The sequence below is a fragment of the Dromiciops gliroides genome, chromosome 1, assembly GCF_019393635.1.
Source record: "Dromiciops gliroides isolate mDroGli1 chromosome 1, mDroGli1.pri, whole genome shotgun sequence".
Classification (NCBI taxonomy): domain Eukaryota; kingdom Metazoa; phylum Chordata; class Mammalia; order Microbiotheria; family Microbiotheriidae; genus Dromiciops; species Dromiciops gliroides.
Window position 1 is genome coordinate 240,199,411 of NC_057861.1, and position 23,832 is coordinate 240,223,242.

The following is a 23,832-nucleotide window of genomic DNA, read 5'->3' on the forward strand; positions in this document are numbered from 1 at the left end:
TTTCTTATAAAAAAGTTACTATGTCTTTTTATTACAGTATGTATATTATTCATAACTTCTCTGGAGCTATCTCCAACCAGGTGTATAGGTGATTATACTCTCTTTATTCAAATGTTTTTATGGTTTGTAGGCTAGATTTTCCTACCATGAACCATGTGAACCTGCTGATTTTTTGAATCAATGTCATGTTCTACTCTGAATGCAAAAAGAAGTCTAAATATTATTTCATGACTATTGGGAATTTATGTTATTTCTCCTTTAAAGTATCATATCAGTTCCAAGCTAAACTAGCATTCCAAATTTTATCAAACCAGTCCCTGTGTTGGTCCTTAGGGAATTGTGTTACTCATTGATCTTCCAAAAAGTCTACTCCAAAGTTTTTATCCTTAATGATCCTCTGTTAAGTCTACCCCAATGGCTAAATGTGGGATAGAAGTAACACTAAATTCTCAAAGGCTATGCCAGCAAAACTTAAGTCCTGGAAGATTTTATCACGCTGAAAGTACGAAAGTATGGCCCTAGCAAATGATTATGTTTCCTTTCAGAGGACCTACTTAGCTTAGCATATAGACGTTCATCACTAGTAAGTGGACCACTTTGTGATTAATTCTTTGGCCATGGAAACTCATGGAACAAGTAAAAATTAAAATGGTTCTCAGTCCTATGTGGCTGTTTTCCGCTTCTGTAGTTATAATAGCAGAATAGTGGAAAGAACAGAGGATGAAAACAATCACAGTTTTTAGACCATCTATAAACTTTAACTTAGCAGTTGGTACTCTAAAAGTGAGATACTTTTCCAATCACCAGAAAATGGATCTACTATTGAAGGAGCTAAATCATATAAATCTTGAAAGTTTCAGTATAAAGGAAATTAGAGAGAAGGAATTTTGCAGCCACATGGAAGTATGGTTCATAAGTACTTTTTGTAGAGGCAAAGAAAGGAGGGAGTGAAGATGGTTCTATTACATATCCAAACACAACAAGAAATACTGTTTCATGACTATTTCATTAGACATTGAGTCATCCTGAATACCAATACTCATGATAACTATTTGCATAAAGATCACTATGGAAATAATTACAGCTTATGCATGAATATCAGTTAGAGAGGATGAAAAAGAGAAAAAATTCTGTGAATAACTCAATTGTTGGCCTTTCAGTCATGTCTGTGACCCCAGTTGGGGTTTTCTTGACAAAGATATTGGAGTGGTTTACTAGTTCCTTCTCTAGTTCATTTTACAGATCGGGAAACTGAGGCAAATAGAGTTAAGTGATTTACCCAGGGTCACACAGCTAGTCAATGTCTGAGGCTGGATTTGAACTCAGATCCTCCTGATTCCATGCTCAGTGCTCTAACCACTATGCCACCTTCGTTGCCCTGAATAACTTGGTAAGATCCATCAAATTAAATCAATAAATATTTTGCCATCCAGAAACTTCAATACAAAGTTGGGAAGAAATGTGAGTATGCTGAGAATTGTATCATAAAGAATGGGTCAGGAAAGAAGGAATGAGAAAGGTCAAATAGCATACAGAAGACTTAAGCCTTACATCATGAATTTTTTCTCCAAGATAAAAAGGCAGTCAATGAACATGAAGAGCACTTAACAACATCACACAAAAAAAGTAATTGAATGTATTTTTGCAGATAGGAAAAGGCTTGTCATTTATTTAAGTGGCATCCCTGAATTATGTCTTCCAGTTAGACTATCAACTTATTAAAAGGAAAGATTAGAATTGATAAAAAGGAGAAAAATACAAATAATGAAAAAAGATATAATGTCACTAAAACAACTCTCATTTTTAAAAGTAGTTGATAATGAAAGTTAGTTAATGGGGAAAAGAATTAACAACATAACCAATTATAATAATTTCATACTGAAATTTAAGCAATGTAAATCAATTGCTACAGCAAAGACATCGAAAGAGCCTAAAAAGTGCCTTACCAGTTAATACTGGACAATTGCCATGTGGAGAGATCTCTAGAAATATAAACTCATTTGTAAACCTTATGAATAAGCATAATGCATGATTATAAATAATGTTACCTCACAAAGCAAAGAGAAGCAGTGGGAAATTAAATCAGTTTTTGAAATGATTGGAACACTGAATATAGTGTCACCCTTTTTGTGGTGTATGGATCAGTTTTGCTGATTTTTCCCCTCTTATTCCTCTGTAATAATTGTCCACTGAACAAAGATCAAATGGATAAAGAATGTCTATAGCCTACTTAATGACATGAAGTTCATCAGTATGTGTATCTGGGATAGACAAAACAAATGGACAATTAATTGGGTTGACAGTCAAATAGAAGGGTTGGCTAGATTGCCTCCATGTAAATGCATAGCTGCTTTAATGACCCCAAATTTTTCTTGGAAACAAAGGATCATTTTTAAAATACCAATATTCTACCAGTGTTGTTCTATAGTGGAGAGAAATGGAATAGAAGAGTCTCACAAGAACTAAAATGACTATCAGGCAGAGAACAGTGGAGAGATGCATAGTGAGTGTGAAGAGGCTATGATATATAACCAATGAGAAACTTCAGACAAGAACAGGGGTAAAATATATCATCAGGGAAAATGATAGAAAAAGAAGATGGACTAGTCACATGGCAAGAGAAAGGGATGGCAGGAGATCTGAGATCCAATTGAATACAGTAACCTTTGTAGCAGAATAATTATAGGTTCTATGCTCATGGCTTCTCTTGTCATTTGTCAGTAGGTGCTCAGTGAATACTGATTGATTGATTCCTATGGACTTTGCATTGTCTTTGAGTAGTTGAATTTTGCTTATGATGGTCAAATAGTGGATATGTGTGGTCATGGTGCTAAGTTCAATTCCAATTTTCTAGGTCTTCCACTAAACCTTTGAACCTCTTTCTGCTTCCTTACCTCTTAAACCAAAGCGATACATGTGAAATTCTCCAGACAGTCCTTGGATTCATCTTAAATAGGGGAATTTTAACATTCTTCTTTGTCTAATTCATCAATACCTCTTCTATATCCAAAGGTATGACAGACTTTTCTTTGTTTTAACTTTCAAACTCTGAATCATCCTAAGAACCCTTCCAAAATCTACAAAGATTTCATGTTTTCTGACTAAATCCTACATTCTGATGAGTAACCAAAATATATTACCAACTTTATTTATTCCATATTTCACCCTGAGTGCTTTTATCTTATGTTGCTGAGCAATAGTCATGCCTTTAAGAACCCGCTGCTTCTCCAACTATACCTTTGTTGCTTGTATTTTGTAAAATTCCTCACTGAGGCAGACAGCTTACTGTAACATTCTTTTTTGCCTTGTTTTTACTTGCTTTAATTTTATTTCATTAAGCCCTCTCTATCAATAATGGACTTTAACCTAAGATGCCTTCAAGGAGGTTTAGTTCCTTGCCTGTGATTACTTTTTCCACCTACATGTGCATCCATTCTCCTGTGTTTACTCTTTTATATTTATTGCTTGACATTGTACATAACCTTAGAGCACATACAATAATAATATAACTTTGCAGTTTTAGATACCTCTCTGCTCCTTACCCTTCCTAGGTTCTACCCTTTGCTTTCACCATTTCAATCTCATTTCCCCATACTTTTGCCAACTCTGTGGAAATATGGTAACTTATTTAGATGTTTGCTAACCTAATCATCTCTAATCATTTTTCTAGCATGGATGAAATCATTCTTGATTTTAATAACAAACATTTATTAAATAACCACTGAGTATCTGACAGCATACTAGGTGTTACTATCACAACATTTTGTTATAACATGCCATAGAGTTATGAGCATAATCTATGTCTCAAGTCACTCCCGTCTTTATGCATCCTCCACTCAGCTGCCAACCTGTTTATTCCTAAAGCAGAGGTCTGATCAGGTCACTTTCCTGCTAAACTTTAATGGAAACTTAATGATACTTGAAAATCAACTACAAGCCCCTATGCATGTCATTTGAACCCTTTTAAACCTGGCTACAATCTACCTTTTGATTAGCTTTATATGGTTCCAGCCAACTGGCTTCTGTACCTTTCATACAAAAAATTTCACCTCTCACCTTCTTGCCTTTGCACAGAAACCTTACGCCACTCCCAGTGCCACAGTACCTAGAATGAACTCTTTCTCCAACCCATTTCTTATAATCCTTAACTTCCTTCAAAACTTATCTCAAGCTCAGCTTTTTACATGAGGCTACGGAGCTCAGTGAATAGAGCTCCAGACCTGGAGTCAGGAAGACCTGAATTAAAATCTGGCCTCAGACATTTACTAGCTGGGTGACCCTGAGCAAGTAACTTAAGCCCCTTTGCCTCAGTTTCCTCATCTGTAAAACAAGCCAGAGAAGGAAATGGCAAACCACTGCAGTATCTTTGCCAAACAAAATCCCAAATAAGTTCATGGAGAGTCAGACACAACTGAAACTACCAAACAACAATTTTCCAGTGCATACCTCCCACTGCCAAATATTTCGCCTTATAGATCAGTGGTGTCAAACTCAAATAGAAATAGAGACACTAAAAATACATAAAGAAAAGGATCCTTGTGCTACACTAATTTAGAAAGCCACTTATTTACTAGCTGTGTGACCCTGGGCAAGTCACTTAACCTTCTTTGCCTCAGTTCCCTCATCTGTAAAATGAGCTGGAGAAGGAAATGGCAAACCACTTTAGTATCTTTGCCAAGAAAACCTCAAATGGGATCATGAAAAGTTGGACACAATTGAAATGACTAAACAACAACAATATTTCACATACCATTATTGCACTGAAGGTTACTATTTCTACAGTATTTATTAGGTTATAAACCTATAGTCTGCTATAAACTCTGGCCATAGCATCACAGAACTGGACCTAGAAGGGACTTCAGAGATCACCTAGCCCACTCCCTCATCTCACATATGAGGAAATTGAACCCTAGAGATATTAAGTGTCACATTTAATGAGTATGGAGAAGAAATGGGATTCAGATTCAGTTCTTTTGATTCCTGGTTTGATGTTCCTTCCACCATGGACTAGTGTCTTTCGCATTTAATTCATTAGCAGCAAGAGCTAACATTTATTCATTTATTGAATACCTATTTATGTATAAAACATTCTTTTAATTGTTCAGAATAAAATATCAAATATAAGTCCTCCCAAAGTTTACACATTAACAGGAGAGATAAAATAGTAACATAGGAGACAAATATCTATAATCCAAATCAAAATATGGTAAATACATTATATGACAAAATGATAGTGGAAGTTTGGGGAAGTGTTGCTAATTATTAAGTCCTCAGAACAATTTCACCTTTGTTTTTAATTTCTCTTCCATTAAATACAATGATTAAGCTTCATTCATTCAATAGGTATTTACTGAGTAAACTATTATAAGCCAGGCTTTAAGCTCCACAAAAATAGATAAGACAGTTCCTACCTTGAAAGTGCTTCAAGCCTAGCTATATGTATGTACAGATAGTGTACATAAGTAGCTTCAGTAGAAGTGACAAGTAAGCGATACAAATAAGTGTGCAGACTCCCAAGACAAGAAGGATGCTGATCAGGGAAGAGGAAGTATTATGGCATTTGAGCTGTGTAAGTTTTTAATGTGTGAAGATGGGGGAGGGGCAGTGAGTTGGGCAGCATTCCAAATGGAGGGCAGGGCATGAGCAAAGGCAAAATGGTGGGAAGCACGGTGTGTGTCAGGAGAATTGCAAGTAGTCCAAATTAGCGAGAACATCTGATGCTTGTGGGAGAGCACACAGCATCTAATAATGTTTTGCATAGAGAAAACACTCAATAAATATTTATTGAATTGATTTGAAGTGAGCAAAGATAGATCAGTCTGGAAAGGGATGTTGGAGTTAGACAAAGGAGAACCTTAAATGCTCAGCTATAGAATTTGGATTTGGGGCCATGAACAGCCATTGCAGATTCTTGAAAAGGTGGGGAGAGGAGGGGAGAAGAATGATCCAAGTGGCACTTGAGTTAGATGGAGTAGAGGAAGAATGTAAGAAAGAAGGTAAGAAAACCAGCTGTGAGTTCACTGAAATAATCCTAGAAAGTGGTGATAGGGACTGGAACTAGGGCAGGGGGAGTGGGAGATAAAAGGAGCAGGGACAACACATTGTGATAGGTTGGCAAAGAAAGGGGAGTCAAAGATCACTTTGAGTTCAGAGACTGTGTAAATAGAAAACTTGTATTATTATTATTTTTTTTAATGGGGCAATGAGGGTTAAGTAACTTGCCCAGAGTCACACAGTTAGTGTCAAGTGTCAGAGGTCGGATTTGAACTCAGGTCCTCCTGAATCCAGAGTTGGTGCTTTATCCACTGTGCTACCTAGCTGCCCCTTTTATATATTTTTTTGAAAACTTGTATTATTATTAACAAAATTTGGGCAGTCAAAAAAAAGGAGTTGCTTTGAGGAATAACACAATAAACTCGCTTTTATATTCATTGATTTTGGGGTATAAGCAAGACACCCACATGGAAATGTCCAGCAGGCAGTAGAAATGTGAAACACATATGAGAGGTTAGTATTAGAAATAAAGATTTAGGAACCATCCACACAGAGATAAGAGTTTAAGCCCTAGGAGGAGGTAATGATAATAGCGACAATGACAGATACTTCTATTGCACTTTATATATATTATATTAGTTGAGTTAATGGAACGTATTAGACATCCAGTATAGAGAAGGAATAGGAGAAGATCAAGAAAAAGAGGAAACTAAAAAGCTAATCATAGCATCTTAGGAAATGCTAATATTAAAGGAGCAAGACCAAGAAGAAAAACCATATAGAGAAGAGGAACAGGGGAACAGAGGAACATATTTTATGTAGAATTTCAAAAAGCCTTTCTGTAGGTTCTCACACTGAGGTTACTAAATCACCAAACTTCATGCATTTCCTACAGAAAATGCCATCTTGGGGCAGCTAGGTGGTGCAGTGGATAAAGCACTGGCCCTGGATTCAGGAGGACCTGAGTTCAAATCTGGTCTCAGGCACTTGACACTTACTAGCTGTGTGACCCTGGTTAAGTCACTTAACCCTATTTGCCTCACAAAAAAAAAGAAAATGTCATCTCAGTTATGTACTCCATGGGATCATGCAACTTCCTTTTCACCTGGACATCTCCCTTACTCCCCTTACCATACTTTCCTTTTCTCTCTCCCAACATTCTCAGCTTTAGTTTTGAGAATTAAGATCAAATCAAGACTACCATTTCCTCTGGGTATGTCATTGGAATGGCAAGTGTGATTGCCTAATGGTTCTACTCAGCACCTTTGTGGCTGTACAGAGCAGAACTACCTTCCTAGGCTGCTAGTTTTCTATATATTATCTCCCCTTATGGCCAGCTAGATGGCTCATTGGAAAGAGAGTTGGGTCTGGAGTTGGGAAGACCTGAGTTCAAATCTGACCTCAGACACTTACTAGCGGTGTGAACTTGGGCAAGTCACTTACCCTCTGTTTGCCTAGGATGCATCTAGTTGGCTCAGTGGATAGAGTTCTGGACTTGGAATCAAGAAAGACCTGAGTTCAAATCTGGCTGTGTGGCCCTGGGAAAGTCATTTAACCTCTGTTTGCCTTAATACCCTGGAGAAGGAAATGGCAAACCCCTCCAATATCTTTGCCAAGAAAATCCATGAACAGTGTGGTCCATGGGGTCACAAAGAGTTGGACACACAACTGAACAACAACATCTTTCCATCAACAAGTAAGTGCCTCAAAGGTAGTGGCCCCTTCATTTTCATACTTGTACCCTCAGCCTTTAACACAGATCTGGGTACCTCATAAATGCTTAATAAAGGTTTTTCATTCATTAATTTATGTGGAAAGTTGGGCAATTTAGTAATGCGCATCTTCAAAAGGTGTAAGAAGACTGAAAAAGTAGGAGGGGGTTAGATTATGAAAGGTTTTGAATGCCAAGCAAAGGGTTTCTGATGTATCAGTAAAAGGCTAACGTTGGTACGCAATTAAAAATGTATCATTACATACAATGACAACACAAATTCCTAGGTGAGTAGCTTCTCAAGGAAAATCTAGAAATGGTGTAAAAACTGCGGAAAGTTAAATTTGGAGTTGAAATATCTGGCTGGGTCCAATTTCATAACTGTCAGTACAATCAAAGGCAAATAATTTAATCTTATTTTCTTCATTTACAAAGTGAGGGACTAGGACTATGATCCCTAAAATTCCTTCCAGGTTTGAGGGATGGGACTTGCAATAAATTTGGTGTGAGAACTGGGAGCAGAAAATCTGAGTTGGGTGTGGTTGAAAAATTCCATTCCAGGGACTTTAGTTAAATTCAGGTGAAATTGGTGATTGAGGCTGAGTAATGAATTGCAGGCCCTGCATGTCTTCAAATCCCATATTTGTACATTTCTATGAGGGATTTTTTCTAACCCCTTGTTCTAATATGTTAGAGAGATGCCAAATAAATATAACATAAGAACAAGAAATCTGGAAGCAGATTGAATTTGGCAATGCAACTCAGTCTATTTAAGGAACATCTTGGTTTTACAAATTTATTTGGTCATGCAACTTTTCTGCATAATTTTAAAGGCTTTTATATTTAGTGGAAGTTTAATCCATCTATTTTTGCTTTATGCATATTTAACTCATCAAAATTTGGTATTAGTAGAGTAATTTGACAACTAAAAAGCCTGAAGAGTATTTTCTCTGCTTCATTCTAGAGAAATACAATGTCATGGAAAGTTCACCCCTAAACAGAAAGAATCCAAGAACTTCAGTGGGGTTCTGAACTTAGAAATGCATACTTTTGTCTCCAAAATGAATTCCATGAAACAAGAATGCCTGATACCTATATACTTTTAAAGCACAGATGATTAATGAGAAGGTGACATCTTTTCAAGGTTATGCTTGATTTTGAAATTACCAGAAAATTTTTCTAGTAATTCTAATTCATTTTGTAATGCCTGTGAATAAACCATCTTGAAAGTTTTGTGGTACAAATGCATATGCAACCATTTATTTAACAATTACTGCCTATCTATACATTCTGGTCCCTTTGAAGATTTTCTATCAGACATAATGAAAAATGATCATATTCTCTTGAGGACTGAAGGTGAAGGAAATGTCATCATGGGGCTATAAAGGGCTATAATTGGACAGGCAAATGAATAGCTGATTCATATTTAAAGAACTTGAGGAAGAAGGGACCCACACACAACCTTTCTTAGTAATTTTTAAACATTTCTTGCATTTCTTACATTTATTTCAAAATAGGATGCCACATATACATGATAGCATCTTATAATTCCATAGAAGCAGCTCAGTAGCATGATCCCACTTATTTTACAGAACAATAAAAATAGATGAAAAAAAACGATTAATAGTGCCTGAATCCTAGCCCAAATCTATCCACTGGACCTCACAATCTCTTCCAGTGCAAAGGCAGTCTCCAAGTATCACAAGTAAGTTATAGTTTATACAAAAGCCTGAGCTACTTAGATCTGTAAGACACCTTTGCAACATCTACATCCATTGCCTATTTCTGTAAATCTAGAATTTGATGAAATGAAAAGAAATATAAGTACCTTCAATACCCTCCTTTCCCCCATAATGCTTCTATTTTCTGCCAGAATGTTTAGCTTGATGATCTTTCACGTGCTGACCAGTTCTAGTTGTCCATGAGAGTACAAACCCAAAAAGCAAATCTCTGTTAAGAAATGACTTTCCTTTACAATGCTTCTGATTGATGATCTTCATTGAGCATATTTGTTGTTGTTCAATTATAATTACACCATCGGCTTCTCTAAATTTCAAAAGTTTAAGTGCCAACGGCAATGACATTGATGCTGATGATAATACCTTGAGTTTAAATACCATATTAGAATAACAGAATTTTAGTTCCTCCACAGAAGAAACTGTGGAGGCCATCGAATGCATTTCTCCATGTGGAAAGTGTAGGAGATGTGAATATACTCTACAATGTCTTGACAGGTGTCATTCAGCCTTTGCTCAAAGGCTTCTAATGATGGAAAACTCACTACTGTGCTTCCCAAGGTTCTTGGTTCCATTTTAGGACAATTTTAATGAATGTAAAATTCTTTCCAATATTTAGGGGGAGAAAAAAAAACTTCTTGTAATATTCTATCATGAGACTCAACTTTTACCCTCTGGAATCAAACGCCAATCCAATCGTCTCTTTTACCCTAAACATATTAAGCCTCCTCTTCTCTTTGCTAAATATTTATAGCTACCTTAATTGATCCTTACAGAATCTAGAAGAGTTTCACTAAATCTGGGGTTCTTAAGAATTTTGTTGTCATAGACCCCTTTGGTAGTCTGATGAAGCCTATAGAACTCTGCTCAGAATGTTAATAAATGCATAAAATAAATTAGATGAAATTATAAAGGATCATATTGAATTCAGTAATATTGAAATACACTTATTATGATATTTTAAAAAAAGAAGTTCATGGATCCTGGGTTAAGAACCCCCACTCTAAATCTATTTCAACTTGTCAATATCTCCCAGACAGTATTCTGAATGCATTGTGCCTTGTTCGCATCTTCTCTATGTCTTTAATAGGGTAGCACAGTGGATAGAATACTGGGACTAGAGTCAGGAAGACTTGAGTTCAAATGTGATTTCAGACGCTTACTAGCTATGTGACCCTAGGCCAGTCACTTTACCCATTTGCCTCAATTTCCTCATCTGTAAAACGAGTTAAAGAAGGAAATGGCAAACCACTCCAGTATCTTTGCCAAGAAAATCTCAAATGGAGTCAGACGCAGACATGACTGAAAAATGACTCTACAACAATTTATCTTTAATATGCACTCTTTTGATGATGCTTATCTGTTTATGTATTTCACCCCTCTTCTAGACAGCAAGATAATTATAGTAAAGGATCACATGTTCACTCAGCTTCTTTCACATCCATTCTGTAGCACAGTGCTCTACACAGCTTAAGTAGTAGAATATAAGCTCCCTGAAGATGCCTGTTGTTTTTACATTTCAGTATTTAGCACCTAGTACAGTGCTTGGCACATAATAAGTGTGTAATAAATAACCTAAGCAATTGGTCAAATCATTGATCAAAAATGTTTGTTTAACTAAGTTGCACTATTCAGAGAAGAAGAGCTCTTTCATACTTAGCACTATCTTTTTTCTTAATGTGGCCTATTTAATGATAGTATTTTGGGGGTTATCATATCACTGTAAACTCATATTCAATTTGATGTCTCTAAAGATCCCCAGGCCTTTTTTACATGCAGAGATCACCCCCATTTTGTACTTATACAGATGTCTTTCTTAACCTTAGTTACTGGGCTTACCATTTACTCTCTCAGTATGTTTTTATTATTAAATTCCACTCTAATGGAGATATATTTGATTCCTAATTCTTTCTTCCAACCTATTAGCTGCTAGTTCTAACTTTACATTATCTATGAGTTTACTGAACATGTATAGAGCTTCATCCAAGTCAATAATGAAAACACTGAACCAAACAGGACCAAGGATAAGCCCTGCAGCATCCTGCAACATATCACTCATCATTCCCCTTGAGGTTAATACCAACCTCACCACATCATCAATAATCAACCCCATGTTGGCTCCAGTGTTCAGAGCTCTAAATTTGCCTAAATTTAGTATTAGTCAGGCCATATCACTACATCTTGTCCTCAAGATTATCATAGGGATTTCTTTCAAATTCTTTAGTAAATTCATGTATAATATGTTTATGGCATTTTCCTGACCTTGTCTAAAAACCCTGTCAAAAATAAAGGAAATGGGGGACAGCTAGGTGGCACAGTGGATAGAGCACTGGTCTTGGAGTCAGGAGTACCTGAGTTCAAATCCGACCTCAGACACTTAATACTTACTAGCTGTGTGACCCTGGGCAAGTCACTTAACCCCAATTGCCTCACTAAAAAAATAAAAAATAAAAAATAAAAAAATAAAGGAAATGGGGCAGCTAGGTGGCGCAGTGAATAAAGCACTGGCCCTGGATTGAGGAGTACCTGAGTTCAAATCCTACCTCAGACACTTGGCACTTACTAGCTGTGTGACCCTGGGCAAGTCACTTAACCCCCATAGCCCCGCCAAAAAAAATAAAATAAAGGAAATAATGTTAAATCATACCTTGTTTTTTAATGAACGCATTCTGGTTTTCAGCAATAACTGCTTCCTATTTTTCAATGTGCAAAAGATAATCATTTAATAATCCATTGATAATTGGAAAAGATATTTTAAATTAAATAAATAAACCATTTTCTAAATTTACAGATCATTGTTATTAAGTTCTTTGTCCTATAGTTTGTGGAATCCTCCCCCTTTTAAAATATTGAAACGTTTGCCCATCACTATTTGGTGGGTACCATCCATGGTCTTCACAATTATTCAAAGATTCCTACCGTTCAGCTATCATAACTACCAATTATCCAATATTCCAGTTCATCCAGGACAAATGACAAACTTATTTAATGGAATTAAGTGTTCTCTATTTGCTTTCTGTTGCAGTGTTTTTTATTTGAAATACAGAAGAACCTCAAAAACAACCTAAGATATGTACTACTAACAAATTTGGGGCCCAGATAGCATCACAAGATCAGCTCATTTCCACAACCTACAGATAAAAGTGCAATAAGATCTCCCTAGAGATCTCAATACTCCCAGAAGACAGAAAAACAGAATTTGTACTTTGCAGTTCAAATCTCATAGAAGCAACCCACAGATAGTTTCATTCAGTTCACACAAGGGTCAAAAAGGACTATGGGAACTTTGTACCATCACGGCTACTGAAACTATTCTGAGTCTTTGTCCCAGTCACAATCTGATGTCTCTGAGACACTTCCCAACTCTGACTCATATATGCTCTTGCTCTACTAAAGCAATGGTACAAATAGTCATCACCCATAACAAAATCATGTTTCTGCTTCTGATACCTTTCCTTGCCCAGAGATCATAATCAATGACAGTGGCCACATATTATTGGCCAATGTTTTCTTAGAATTACTATATTTATGTTCTATGCCCTGCACTGTCCTATTTTGTCATGGGTGGACTACACTTCTATAGCTGTTTACAAGTTCTTGATATTTTCTTACTAGTGTCTTGCTTATCTTGGGTTTAAATTTCTTCTTAACTCTTTCAGTTCTACCCTTTACATTACAGAGATTATTCTTCCAGATATAGAACATATGTAAATGTAAATAACTGTGATTTCTTCCAATATAACCCAATCCAAGATAAGCTAATGAGCAAAAAGTAAGTGTGCATGCTACTTTAAGAGTTAGGATGAAACAGAAACAGTCTCTGCCCTATCTAATAGCTTAGAGTCTATTGGATTTGAGCATTCCATCCACCAGTACTGATCATAATTCACTTATCAATTATAGATTTAGAGTTGAGACTCAAAAAGGTTGAGACTCTCCTATTAACATAGAATATTTTACAGTTGATACTTAAAACCAAGTCTTCCTGATTAAAAATCCAGCACTCTGTGAACTATATTCCCTGCCTTCCTGAAAAGGAAACAGGAACCAAACAATAGTTTTTTCCTTCTCTCCTCCTTTAATGTTGTCTACTTACCTGGAGCTGGAGGTTTTTCCCCTTCTCCTTTCTTTTCTTGTTCCTCACATAACTTTAGAAAAGATTTTTGTTCAAGGGATCAATTATGAAGAATGATACCTACCAGAGAGGTGTGTGACTAATATGCAAAACGAGATGCATTTTTGCACCTGTTTATTGTGAAAATTTGTTTTGCTTACTATGATTATTCGTTTAAAAAAGGTGTTTTTGTTTTTTATGTTCTTTCTCTGGTGAAGTAGGGAGGAAGAATGGAGAAAAAAATAAATGTTTGATCATCAAACTTTTTTAAAAGTACTGAGCACTTTTTTTCAAACCTGAAATGATTTTTGCATTTTATACTGCCGGACACTGGTCTAATAAAAAATACTCTTAAACAAAATACTCTTTTGTGTCCATCTTCAGTTGCATGTCCATGCTTCCATCGTTTAAAATCTGATTTGACTACAGGGCCTCCAGTTTAACCAAATCATTCTCTTTAAACACTTCCCCTGTTCTTCATCATCTGTATCATTCTCAATTGCATTTGTCAGAATTTTGTTCTTAAGATTCTCCAAGCTTTTGTGAGTTAACTTTTTTAGTACCTTAGTTTATGGAAACAGCTATCTTTTCACTTAAGTTTTTGACACATATTTAAATTATTCTCAAATTATTCTCAGTATTCACTTCTTGTATGTCACAAAAAAGGAAGTAACATCACCTTATCCCTACATTACTACCATGCCATTCTTTGCTGGCCAGAATCTTATCTAGCATTGCATTTCCCTTTATTGTATCTTCTACTGTCTGAATGACTGAATTATCAGCAAAGCAAACAAAAAAGTTAACCATCATACTTTTACCAGCAACATACCTCTAGCACCTGTCCCATAGGTGAAATCCCCCACTGTAAGTATATCCTGGACTTGTGGCAGTGGCGTGATTTGTTTCAGGAACTTACCATATATTTCTACCATTTGATAGATTGTCAATTGCATACTCCCACAACATCATTTCCTTTTCCTCCCATGTTCTTCCTTTCCCAAATGTTTCCTACTATGGTTTCCTACTCTGATGTTGCTTCCCCGCTTGCACTTTCTTTCTTATTTGTTTTGCAACAAACGAAATCTTTGCATTTTGCTGTATTAAACTCCTAAGTCAAACCCTTCCCCAAGTTTTAGCGACACGTGTGAGATCACATTTGTTTCCTTTTGTTAAGATGTCAAATTTTCCTACTTATTGTTCATACTTTCCACATTGGAATCAGACATCTAAGACTAGAGACTATTGCTTCTGTTGCTCTCCCTAATCATTTTCTCTTGTAAGGTACTATAATCTCCACTGATTTCTTCACCAGTTAAAAGTCATTCACACATATAAAGTAATCTAGATAGATGGGGCAGCTAGGTGATACAATGGATAGGGTGCTGGATCTGGATTCAGGAAAACTCATCTTCCTGGGTTCAAATCTGACCTCAGAAATTTACTAGCTGTGTGACCCTGGACAAGTAAATTAACCCTGTTTGCCTCTGTTTCCTCATCTGTAAAGTGAGCAGGAGAAGGAAATGGTAAACCACTGCAGCATCTCTGCCAAGAAAACCCCAAATGGGGACATGAAGAGTCAGAGAGGACTGAAAACAAGTGAAAAAAAAAGATAAGCACCATAATTAAAGATTAAGCTATAAATGGAGAGTTTAAAACAAAACAAAACAAAACAAAAACCTGATTATCTATTATATAACCCTGAAAAAAATCAGCCTACTAAAGAATGGATAACGTGAATTTCTCTCTCAATAGCAGTAGAGTAGATATAGAAGAACATAATCTGACTTATGCATAACTCTGAAATATAGTCTCAAAGGAGGAGAGTTTAGTGTATGGGCCATAGATACTAAAGACCAATATTCCACTATGGCTGCTATTTCTGTTGAAAAAATATAGTGAAGTTCCCTGCTATTGATTCCAGAGGAGTGATTTTCTGGGAATCAGACTCAGGCAGGCAATACTGGAGTAGGGCAAAGGGAGATTTTAATTCCTCTGTGCTCAGAAGGCAAGTTGCTAGCATCTTCCATGCAAAGGAGAAAAGCAAGCTCACTGAATGTTTCTACTTCATGACACGGTGAGAGCTTTTCTATCTCTGGGATCAATAGTCTCATTTTCTAATACATTGTTTAACATTATGTTACAAATCAAATAAGGATTTCAGAGAATAAGCCATAAGTACATCAAATACAAGCTCAAGTTAGCATTTTGAGTAAGCTGGAACTAGATAACAAGATAGGAAAGAAAATAGGCAAGGATTTCCTATTGCTTTAACTCTCCTTTCTTGTATGATTTTCAAATTACAGTTGAGGATCATAACCATATCATCTCCAGCAAGGAATCTTATGGTCATCCGAAACATGCCCTGATTTTTTACTTCCTCTACCGATTTTCCCTCATGTTCTTTATCTCAGCATCCACATCTATCCTTACCCCCTGAAAATCAAATATCTCATCTCTAGGTCCTTGCCATCTCTTCCCTAGCTGGACTAATAAGACCCATTTTACCAAGCTCCCTGTTTCTAGCATTATTCTCTTCCCCTCCTACCATAACCTAGGTTATACACTGCTGCTTAAAACACTCTTTCTCATCATCCTCCGACTCTACATTTTCTCTCTTGCAGAGCATTTAGATGGCTTCATGTTTTCCATCACAATGAAATAAGTATCTCTCTTTCCATTTTCTAGTCTTCATTATATCATACTGTTTAGTAACCCTTCCCCTCCCAATATGTCCTATAGTGTCAGATACTTCAGCTAATCTGTTTATAACTGCCTTTTTGATATGTCTTCCCAAAGGTTGAGAATTTAGTTGACTAAAAAGTGGCACTATTGAAGAAATGTTCATGGTTTTGATTCTCATAGTGGTCATTTGCTGCCCACAGAGAAAAATGCATTTCTATATAGACAGAGCATATCCAAATATGGGTCAGCTACCTTGCTTTAAAAGTCTGGCATTGGTCACCAAATAAAAGTAAATGTGTGGAAAACACTTTAGTAACATGGTTCAAACCATATATGCTATAACAATGGTACCATCTTTCTAAATGAGGCCAAAGCACATTGACTTACTTGGGGGTGGAGGGAAGCAAGAAGAATGGCCAATGCTGACCTAACTTAATGTACAATCCAACTGCCTGCTTGACAGGAGCTGACCCTTGTACTTTGAGATGAGGAGGGTCTGTGGTCTAAATGAAGAACACTCCACCAACTTCTTGATGTGTTTTATTTCCTCCTGCCTTTATTCCTGTGCTTCCCTCTAGTCTTAATTTAAGGAAAATTTTGTTAACAATTTGACTTAATTTAACAATGTGAGACCTACTCAAAATTGAAGGCAGTTGGGAGGAGTCTGGGCCTAAGATTCTAGGAGAATTGAGGTGGTTAGGAAATGAAGTAAATTCTTTGAATTTACTTGAAATACTTAAAGAAAAGAATTTTCTTGAGGGTCTGCCACCAGCCATTTATCCCATTCTTCCCTTCATCTACCTCTGCCATTTTTGTAAGCTATACTATTCTCCATACCTGGACTATCATTATTCATCATTATCATCATAAACATAAAATGTTAATTAAAATCTCATAAGATATGTGGCTTTGTTTAGCATACAGTTATTGGGCTCATAGTTTTGGTTAGACATAAGTAACTGTTCTCAAGGAACCATATAGTTCTCAGCAACATACAATCTAAAGGGGAGAAAGGTATAGACTGTATGTTAAAATTCAGAATGGATTGAGGGGAACAAAAATTGGAGAAGGTAATTTGTCCCAAGAGGAAATTACTTAATGGTGCATGAACCTAAGACAGTTGTGGTAAAAAGGATGTAACTAGAAACTTTACATGGGAATAAGTGGCAGGATCTCGGGAGTGAAGTACATTTAGCAGTGTTCAAGAGAAAGGAGAAATCTAATCTTATGTCACAATCTTGAGCTCCATTTTAAGTTCTTTTAAGTATAATTGCATAATGACTTTTTACATTTAAAAGTAGGGTTTAAAATTGTCCCCACCGAAGTTCTCTAAAAAAAATTTAGTTTATTTTTTGAAACTCCTAAAATCTTTTAAAATCTTGATTCTGACATCTGGTATATAAGTTATCCCTGCCAGATTTATGTCAACTACAGGTATGCTAAGCACACTTTCAATTTTCAATTAATTTAAAAAAATGTTCAATAGGGCTGATGATGGGGTCCTATGGCATGCTGCTAAAGAGATTCTTCTAAGCTGATATGGTTATATTTATCAAAATTTTAGAAGTACAGTTGATTAATCACTTAATTTTACTCTAATCTAGTACACATGTCTCCATCTTGTATACAAGGATATTTTGATCCAACCATCCTCTCTCTTTTGTGGATAAACTTGAAAAAGTCCCCTACCATTGGTGCCTCTACTTTCTCTCATCTACCTCTCTTCTCAACCTACTGCTATCTGCCTTCCAAGCTCATCATTCAACTGAAACTGCTCTCTCTGACGTTACCTACGATCTCTTGTTATATGCAAAGGCCTTTTCTTAATCCTCATCCTTCCTTCATCTCTTTCTACCCTATGATGTTACCAATCACCCTCTTCTCCTGAAGACTTTCTTTTATTAAAGTGTATGCGAAACTACTCTGCTCCCTTACAGCTACTTTTCAGTCTTCTTTGCTGGATCTTTCTCCAGGTCACATTTACTGTGGACATCCTACAAGAGTTTATTCCAGGACCTGTTCTTAATTTCAGGGGTTCTTAACCTGGGATCCATAAATGCGTGTTTTTTAAATAAATATTTTGTTAACTATTTCAATATAATTGTCTTCCTTTGTAATCTTACATATTTTATTTTTATCCCTTTAAAAACATTATTCTAAGAAGAGGCCCATAGACTTCACCCCACTGCCAAAGGAGTTCATGACCCCCACATGTTAAGAAACTGCTTTATACTGTCTCATTTGGCAAATTCATCAGTTCCCATGGCTTCAATTGTCATCTCTATGCAAATGATTTTTGGATCTACTTATTCAGTCCTAATGTGCTTCAGTATTGCATCTCCAACTGCTGTTGGACATCTCAAACTCAACCTGTCCAAAACAGAATTAATTATCTTTCTCCCCAAACATCCTCTTCCAAACTCCCCTATTCCTTTAGAGGGCAACATCATTCTCCTAGTCACTCAGGCTCTCCACCTTGCTGTCACCCTCGATTTTTCAGTCCCACGTACCTTACAGAACCAATCTATTAAAAAATTTTGTCACTGATTCTTTTATAAGTATCTTTCGTATATATTCTCTTCTCTCTACTCACATAGCCACCACCCCGATGCATCATTCCCCATCTGCACTATTACAAGATCCTTCTGGTTTATCACCCTTCCTCAAGTCTCTTCCTCTTTTACTTCATCCTTCACTCAGGGGCCAAAGTGATCTTTCTAAAGCATAGGTATGACTATGTTACCATTACCACTACTGCCTCGACTCAATGAATATGAATTCTAGTGATTCCCTATTATCTCTAGGATCAAATGAAAAATTCCTTGTTTGGTTTTGATGGCCCCCTTCCTACCTTTTCATTCTTCTTACTTCTAAGTACTCTATGATCAAAGGACATTGGCTTTATTGTCCCTTGTAGATGATGCTTCATCTTGGATTCTCTATCTTTTTGGCAGCTGTACCTCATTCTTACAATGTATTCTCTCCTTACCTCCACCACCTCCACCAGAATTCCCTGGATTCCTTCAAGATTCAGCTCAAATCCCTTAATGCAAGAGGCTTTTCTTGTTCTTGTCTTTCCCCCAAACCCCAACACTATTAATGTCTTACTTTCCTTCTGTATATATCTTATATGTATAGAGTGGTTTGCATGTTTTAGAATATTAGTTGAGAGCAGGGACTATGGTTTGATTGTGAATTTATGGGGTTTTTTCTGTGTATATCCAGTTAGAACAGTGCCTGGAACATAGTAAGAACTTAAAAAAATACCTGCTGCTTGATTGATGAGACAAAACTTAGCAAAGCAGATAATATATTGGTTACTCTACTTTGAACAGAGCTGATGTCTATGCCCCACTACTATTATATTTTGTCCTAGGCGTTGTGCAGTCTACTGTATGTTAGGAAAGTCTTACCTACAGCCTATGTTTCACTAGGTCGTCGCCAGTATTTTTTGACCATCAATGTGAGCAAATAAATTCTGAATAACTAAAGTCCTGTGGCCACTGTCACTGATGTGCCTTACCATAGAGGAATAGTTCAGAGTAGTTTTAAGAAGGAAGCATCTGATGCCACTTTTTAATCACAGTCCTTACCCTTGCTTGGATAGAGGTTATACCGTCCTTACACAACATTGATAGAAAGACCCATAGAACACCTTATTGGACAAAACCCCCACCAGACAGTGTTCTCAGAGGAAAGATAACTATGAATGTATGTTAAATACTACATGTAAGGCATATAGTTAAAAGTACTAACTACTTCATCCTTATTGCCCACGTATATATCCAACTGTTAGCTTGCATAAAAATAAGGAAGTGCCGAGTTAATTTTGTTCAAAAACTGCTGATATTAAGTATGGCATTTAAAGGGAAATATGTTTATGAAGGGAGTTCAGTACTATCATGAAAGATAGCATAAATTTAAATGAAAAGTATAGGTTTTTCAAATGCTTTCACTCACACATTCATTTCACTGAGCCACATTTTTTAGTAGAATGTAAATAAATGAGAAACAGAAGTGTCTATCCACTCATACTGAATGCATGAAGTGAATGAAAAACACACTACATAAGCCATCATGCTGCTAGAAAGTCCATTGATCAAATTAGGCCACCAAAATGTATGTCTTGAATAGGCACTACAGATTGATAATGTGCTGGACCCAGAATAGAATAAGAGGAAGAAAATGGGATGAATTGCATTTCAAACATTATGTAATGATTTAAATGATTTCAAAGCCTTCCCTTTCACAAAAGTGCATCTCTTCAACACTAGTATTCTCCTGGTGACGTATTATCATACAACTACCCGATCTTGGAAGCCTGAGAATTACAAGTAGTCCAAAGCACAATGGAAAAAGTGCCTGGTAATCACAGATTCTAACATCTTAGCAATGGTGATACACCATTATTCTAGCCACACTTCTGCATACCAGCAGTAGCATAAAAATATTATCTAAGAGATGTAGGACCAGAAAAAATGTTAGGACACTCATGCATCAAAAATTAGCACTCTGATTCATCCTTTTCTAGGAGTATATCATTCTGGTATTTAAGCACATCCCAGAAAAACAAATCCTGACCTTTGACACCATCTATCTGCCAGATCTTTAATTCCCATGTATTCCTTTCTCTTTCAAAGTCATGATCCCTACTGAAGGGGAAAAAAATACTAAAATACCACCTATGTCTCCAAATGCATCAGGTTTCCTATATAGGTGTTCCAAGTCACACACAACACATATCAAATTTCTTTTGGCCATGATATTCATTAACATATGGTGCACCCCATATCACTAGAGTTTCTGAAAGACCATTCTTCTCTATGAGATTTTTTTTCCTTGAGTTTCTAAGTGCCATGTAATCTAATGCATAATTTACACATTACCCACGTTGAAAAGACGCAAATGTTATACTCTGTAAATAGTAAAAATAATTTTCTATTTAAATGCTCCTTCACAAGGCTGAATCAGGCTACTTCTCTATCTTGTCTGTTTCTTGCACAGCTGTGTTTGACCTCCCATATTTCTGGATGACATCCATAACAATGTTGTCTATATTATATTATGAACTCCCAGAAGGGAGGGGCTATTTAAGTTATATAGGACCAAGAATAGAATCAGAAAGGAAAAAATACTCAATGCTTCATCATAATTTCCTGTGATCGTGACAGTGATGATGATGATGGTGGTGGTGGTGGTGGTGGTGATGAGGGAAATGACAAGAGAAATGAAGTCTAGCAAAGGTAATGTGATAAAGTAAGAAGAGTGCTGTACTAAAAATCAAAAGAACAGGATTTAAATCTCAGCTCTGACATTTACAAATGACTGACTTGAGATAAGTTATTTCACAACTTTTCTAAACTTCCATTTCCTCATATGTAAAATGGAAGGGTTGGCTCAGATGAACTATAAGATCATTCCAATTCTAAAGCTATGCCTAAATAAATAGATATCTCTTGGAAATTCCAATCTGTCTGAAGTCCATGAAATTAAAGACAAAATTTCTTGAAACCTATACATCTTAATTCAAGACTTTCAGTTTCATTCAAACATTTATTTAAGTATATGCTCTGCGCAAGATAATGGGGACACAAGGCAAAAATGAAATGGCCCCTTCCCCTGAGAAGCTTATATTCTTTCAAATATAGAGTAAGGAAATCCATTTTAAAGCAACTTTTTTTTTCTTAGACATTATCCAGGAAGTAGGAGTTTATTATTAGCTACTTTTCTTTAATTGGAAAATATTAAAATAAGTTATAAGTGCTTAACTAATATTAAAACATGGAACACTAAGTAAATTAAGGCTATAGAAAAGCATACTAATTGTTATCAAGATTAGGAGCATCCTCAAGAGCTAGCTTGACTCAGTCCTATATTATATTAGCTCTAACTTAACAATTCTAAATCCACTTGTCACTAATACTTAGTAGCTCATTAGAGATGCACTTGTAGTATCATCCCTCCTCTTTGAAATATTTGCATTTTGAATCCTAATAATAAATATAATAGTTTAAAGAATATAACAGAAAATAAGCCAAAATGATGAAGGGGCATCTATAGCCTGGCCAGTAGGAACATGAACAAAGAACAAGAAATAAATTAGCAGAAATTCTTTCCTGGATCTTTTTGTTAAAAACAAACAAACAAAAAAAACCAAGTAGCTTAAACTTTTAAAAAATTGCTTTAAAAATGTGTGTGTATGTGTATGTATATATAAATTAAATCCATGTGACATACAAATTAAGCTCAAATTTCCCAGTTTTTCAGTGGCTGCTTAATCCAAGAATGGTGAATTTTTTCCTTCATAAAAACTTTTAGCTTTAAAAACCTCATTCAACTAATTTCAACTATTAACATTTTTATTTCAAGGGAAGCCTCTGGTCCAAAAGAAAATATGCAGGATTCTCAAAGCTATTTTTTTAGGTGCCATGTACTATTTGGAAAGATGTTGCTGCTGTAGTTGTCATCTTATAGTTGATGGGGTTCAGATAGAAATTATACCAAGATATGGTGGCTATACTACTCTTTTTCTTTTGTGTTTAATATTAAGTGAACTATTGCACAGGTGGTACTGGGCCTGAATCAGTAGATCACTAGAGTAATCTGCTAATTAGAATGATCAGTAGATTAGTAGAGTACTGGGCCTGGAATCAGGAAGACCTGGGTTCAAATACAGCTTCAACATGTACTAGCTATGTGACCCTGGACAAGTCACTTAACCCTGTTTGCCTCAGTTTCCTCATCTGTAAAATGAGCTGGAGAAGGAAATCTCAAACCAGTCTAGTAAACCCCAAACCACTCTAGAAAACCCCAAATGGAGTCACAAAAAGTGAGACATGACTGAAAAACTTCTGAAATAAATTGTTTGTTAATTAATTATAGTTGTTATTATTATTAGAGAGGCAGTGTTATATTTTGGATAAAAGTGGCAGCCCCAAGCCAGAAAGTCCTGGGACTCAAGTCCTGACTCTGATACATACTGTGGAAATCCCTCAGTGCTCTAGGTCAGTTATACCAAACTCAAATAGAAACAGCGGCCATTAAATCATACACAAAAATCCCTGGGGGCAGAAACTTAAAATTATCAATGTTTGATTGTATTTGCATTTATTTTTGCTAACTATTTTCCAGTTATATTTTAATCTAGTTCAGGCTGCACTCGGGAGTGTTATAGTCCTGGTTAGCCTGTGTGACATGAGTTTGATACCTCTGCTCAAGGCAACTAAAAATGAAAAATTACAGAGAAGGTTCTGAACTGAATGATCAGAGGGCATCCCTTCTCCTAACAGTTCCTTATGACAATGATCTCACAGGTCCTTTATGGCTCTTCTCTTACTATTATTATTATTAATGATAATAATTAATATTCATAATCACTATGGTACATATCTTATGGAGGAGGAAAGGAAAAGTAGATTCAAAGTTTAAGAATCTGCCTGCCACAAAGATGAGATATTGTAAGAAGGTGTGCATTACAATTTTCTTTTCAGATATCCCCTACCAGGTGTCTGATAGCCATCTGCAGTGAAGCACTGTGGGTGCACCCAGATGGATATGAGTGCAGAGTACAGATAAGGAAAATTCAGTGACCC

At 36.1% G+C, this 23,832-nt stretch overlaps 1 protein-coding gene across 8 annotated transcripts in view; it reads right to left on the reverse strand.

Annotated features, from left to right (window-relative positions):
• Positions 1-23,832, reverse strand: part of ZNF521 (zinc finger protein 521) — a 362,443-nt gene that overhangs the window by 181,408 nt on the left and 157,203 nt on the right. The gene's annotated exons all lie outside the window — the stretch shown is intronic.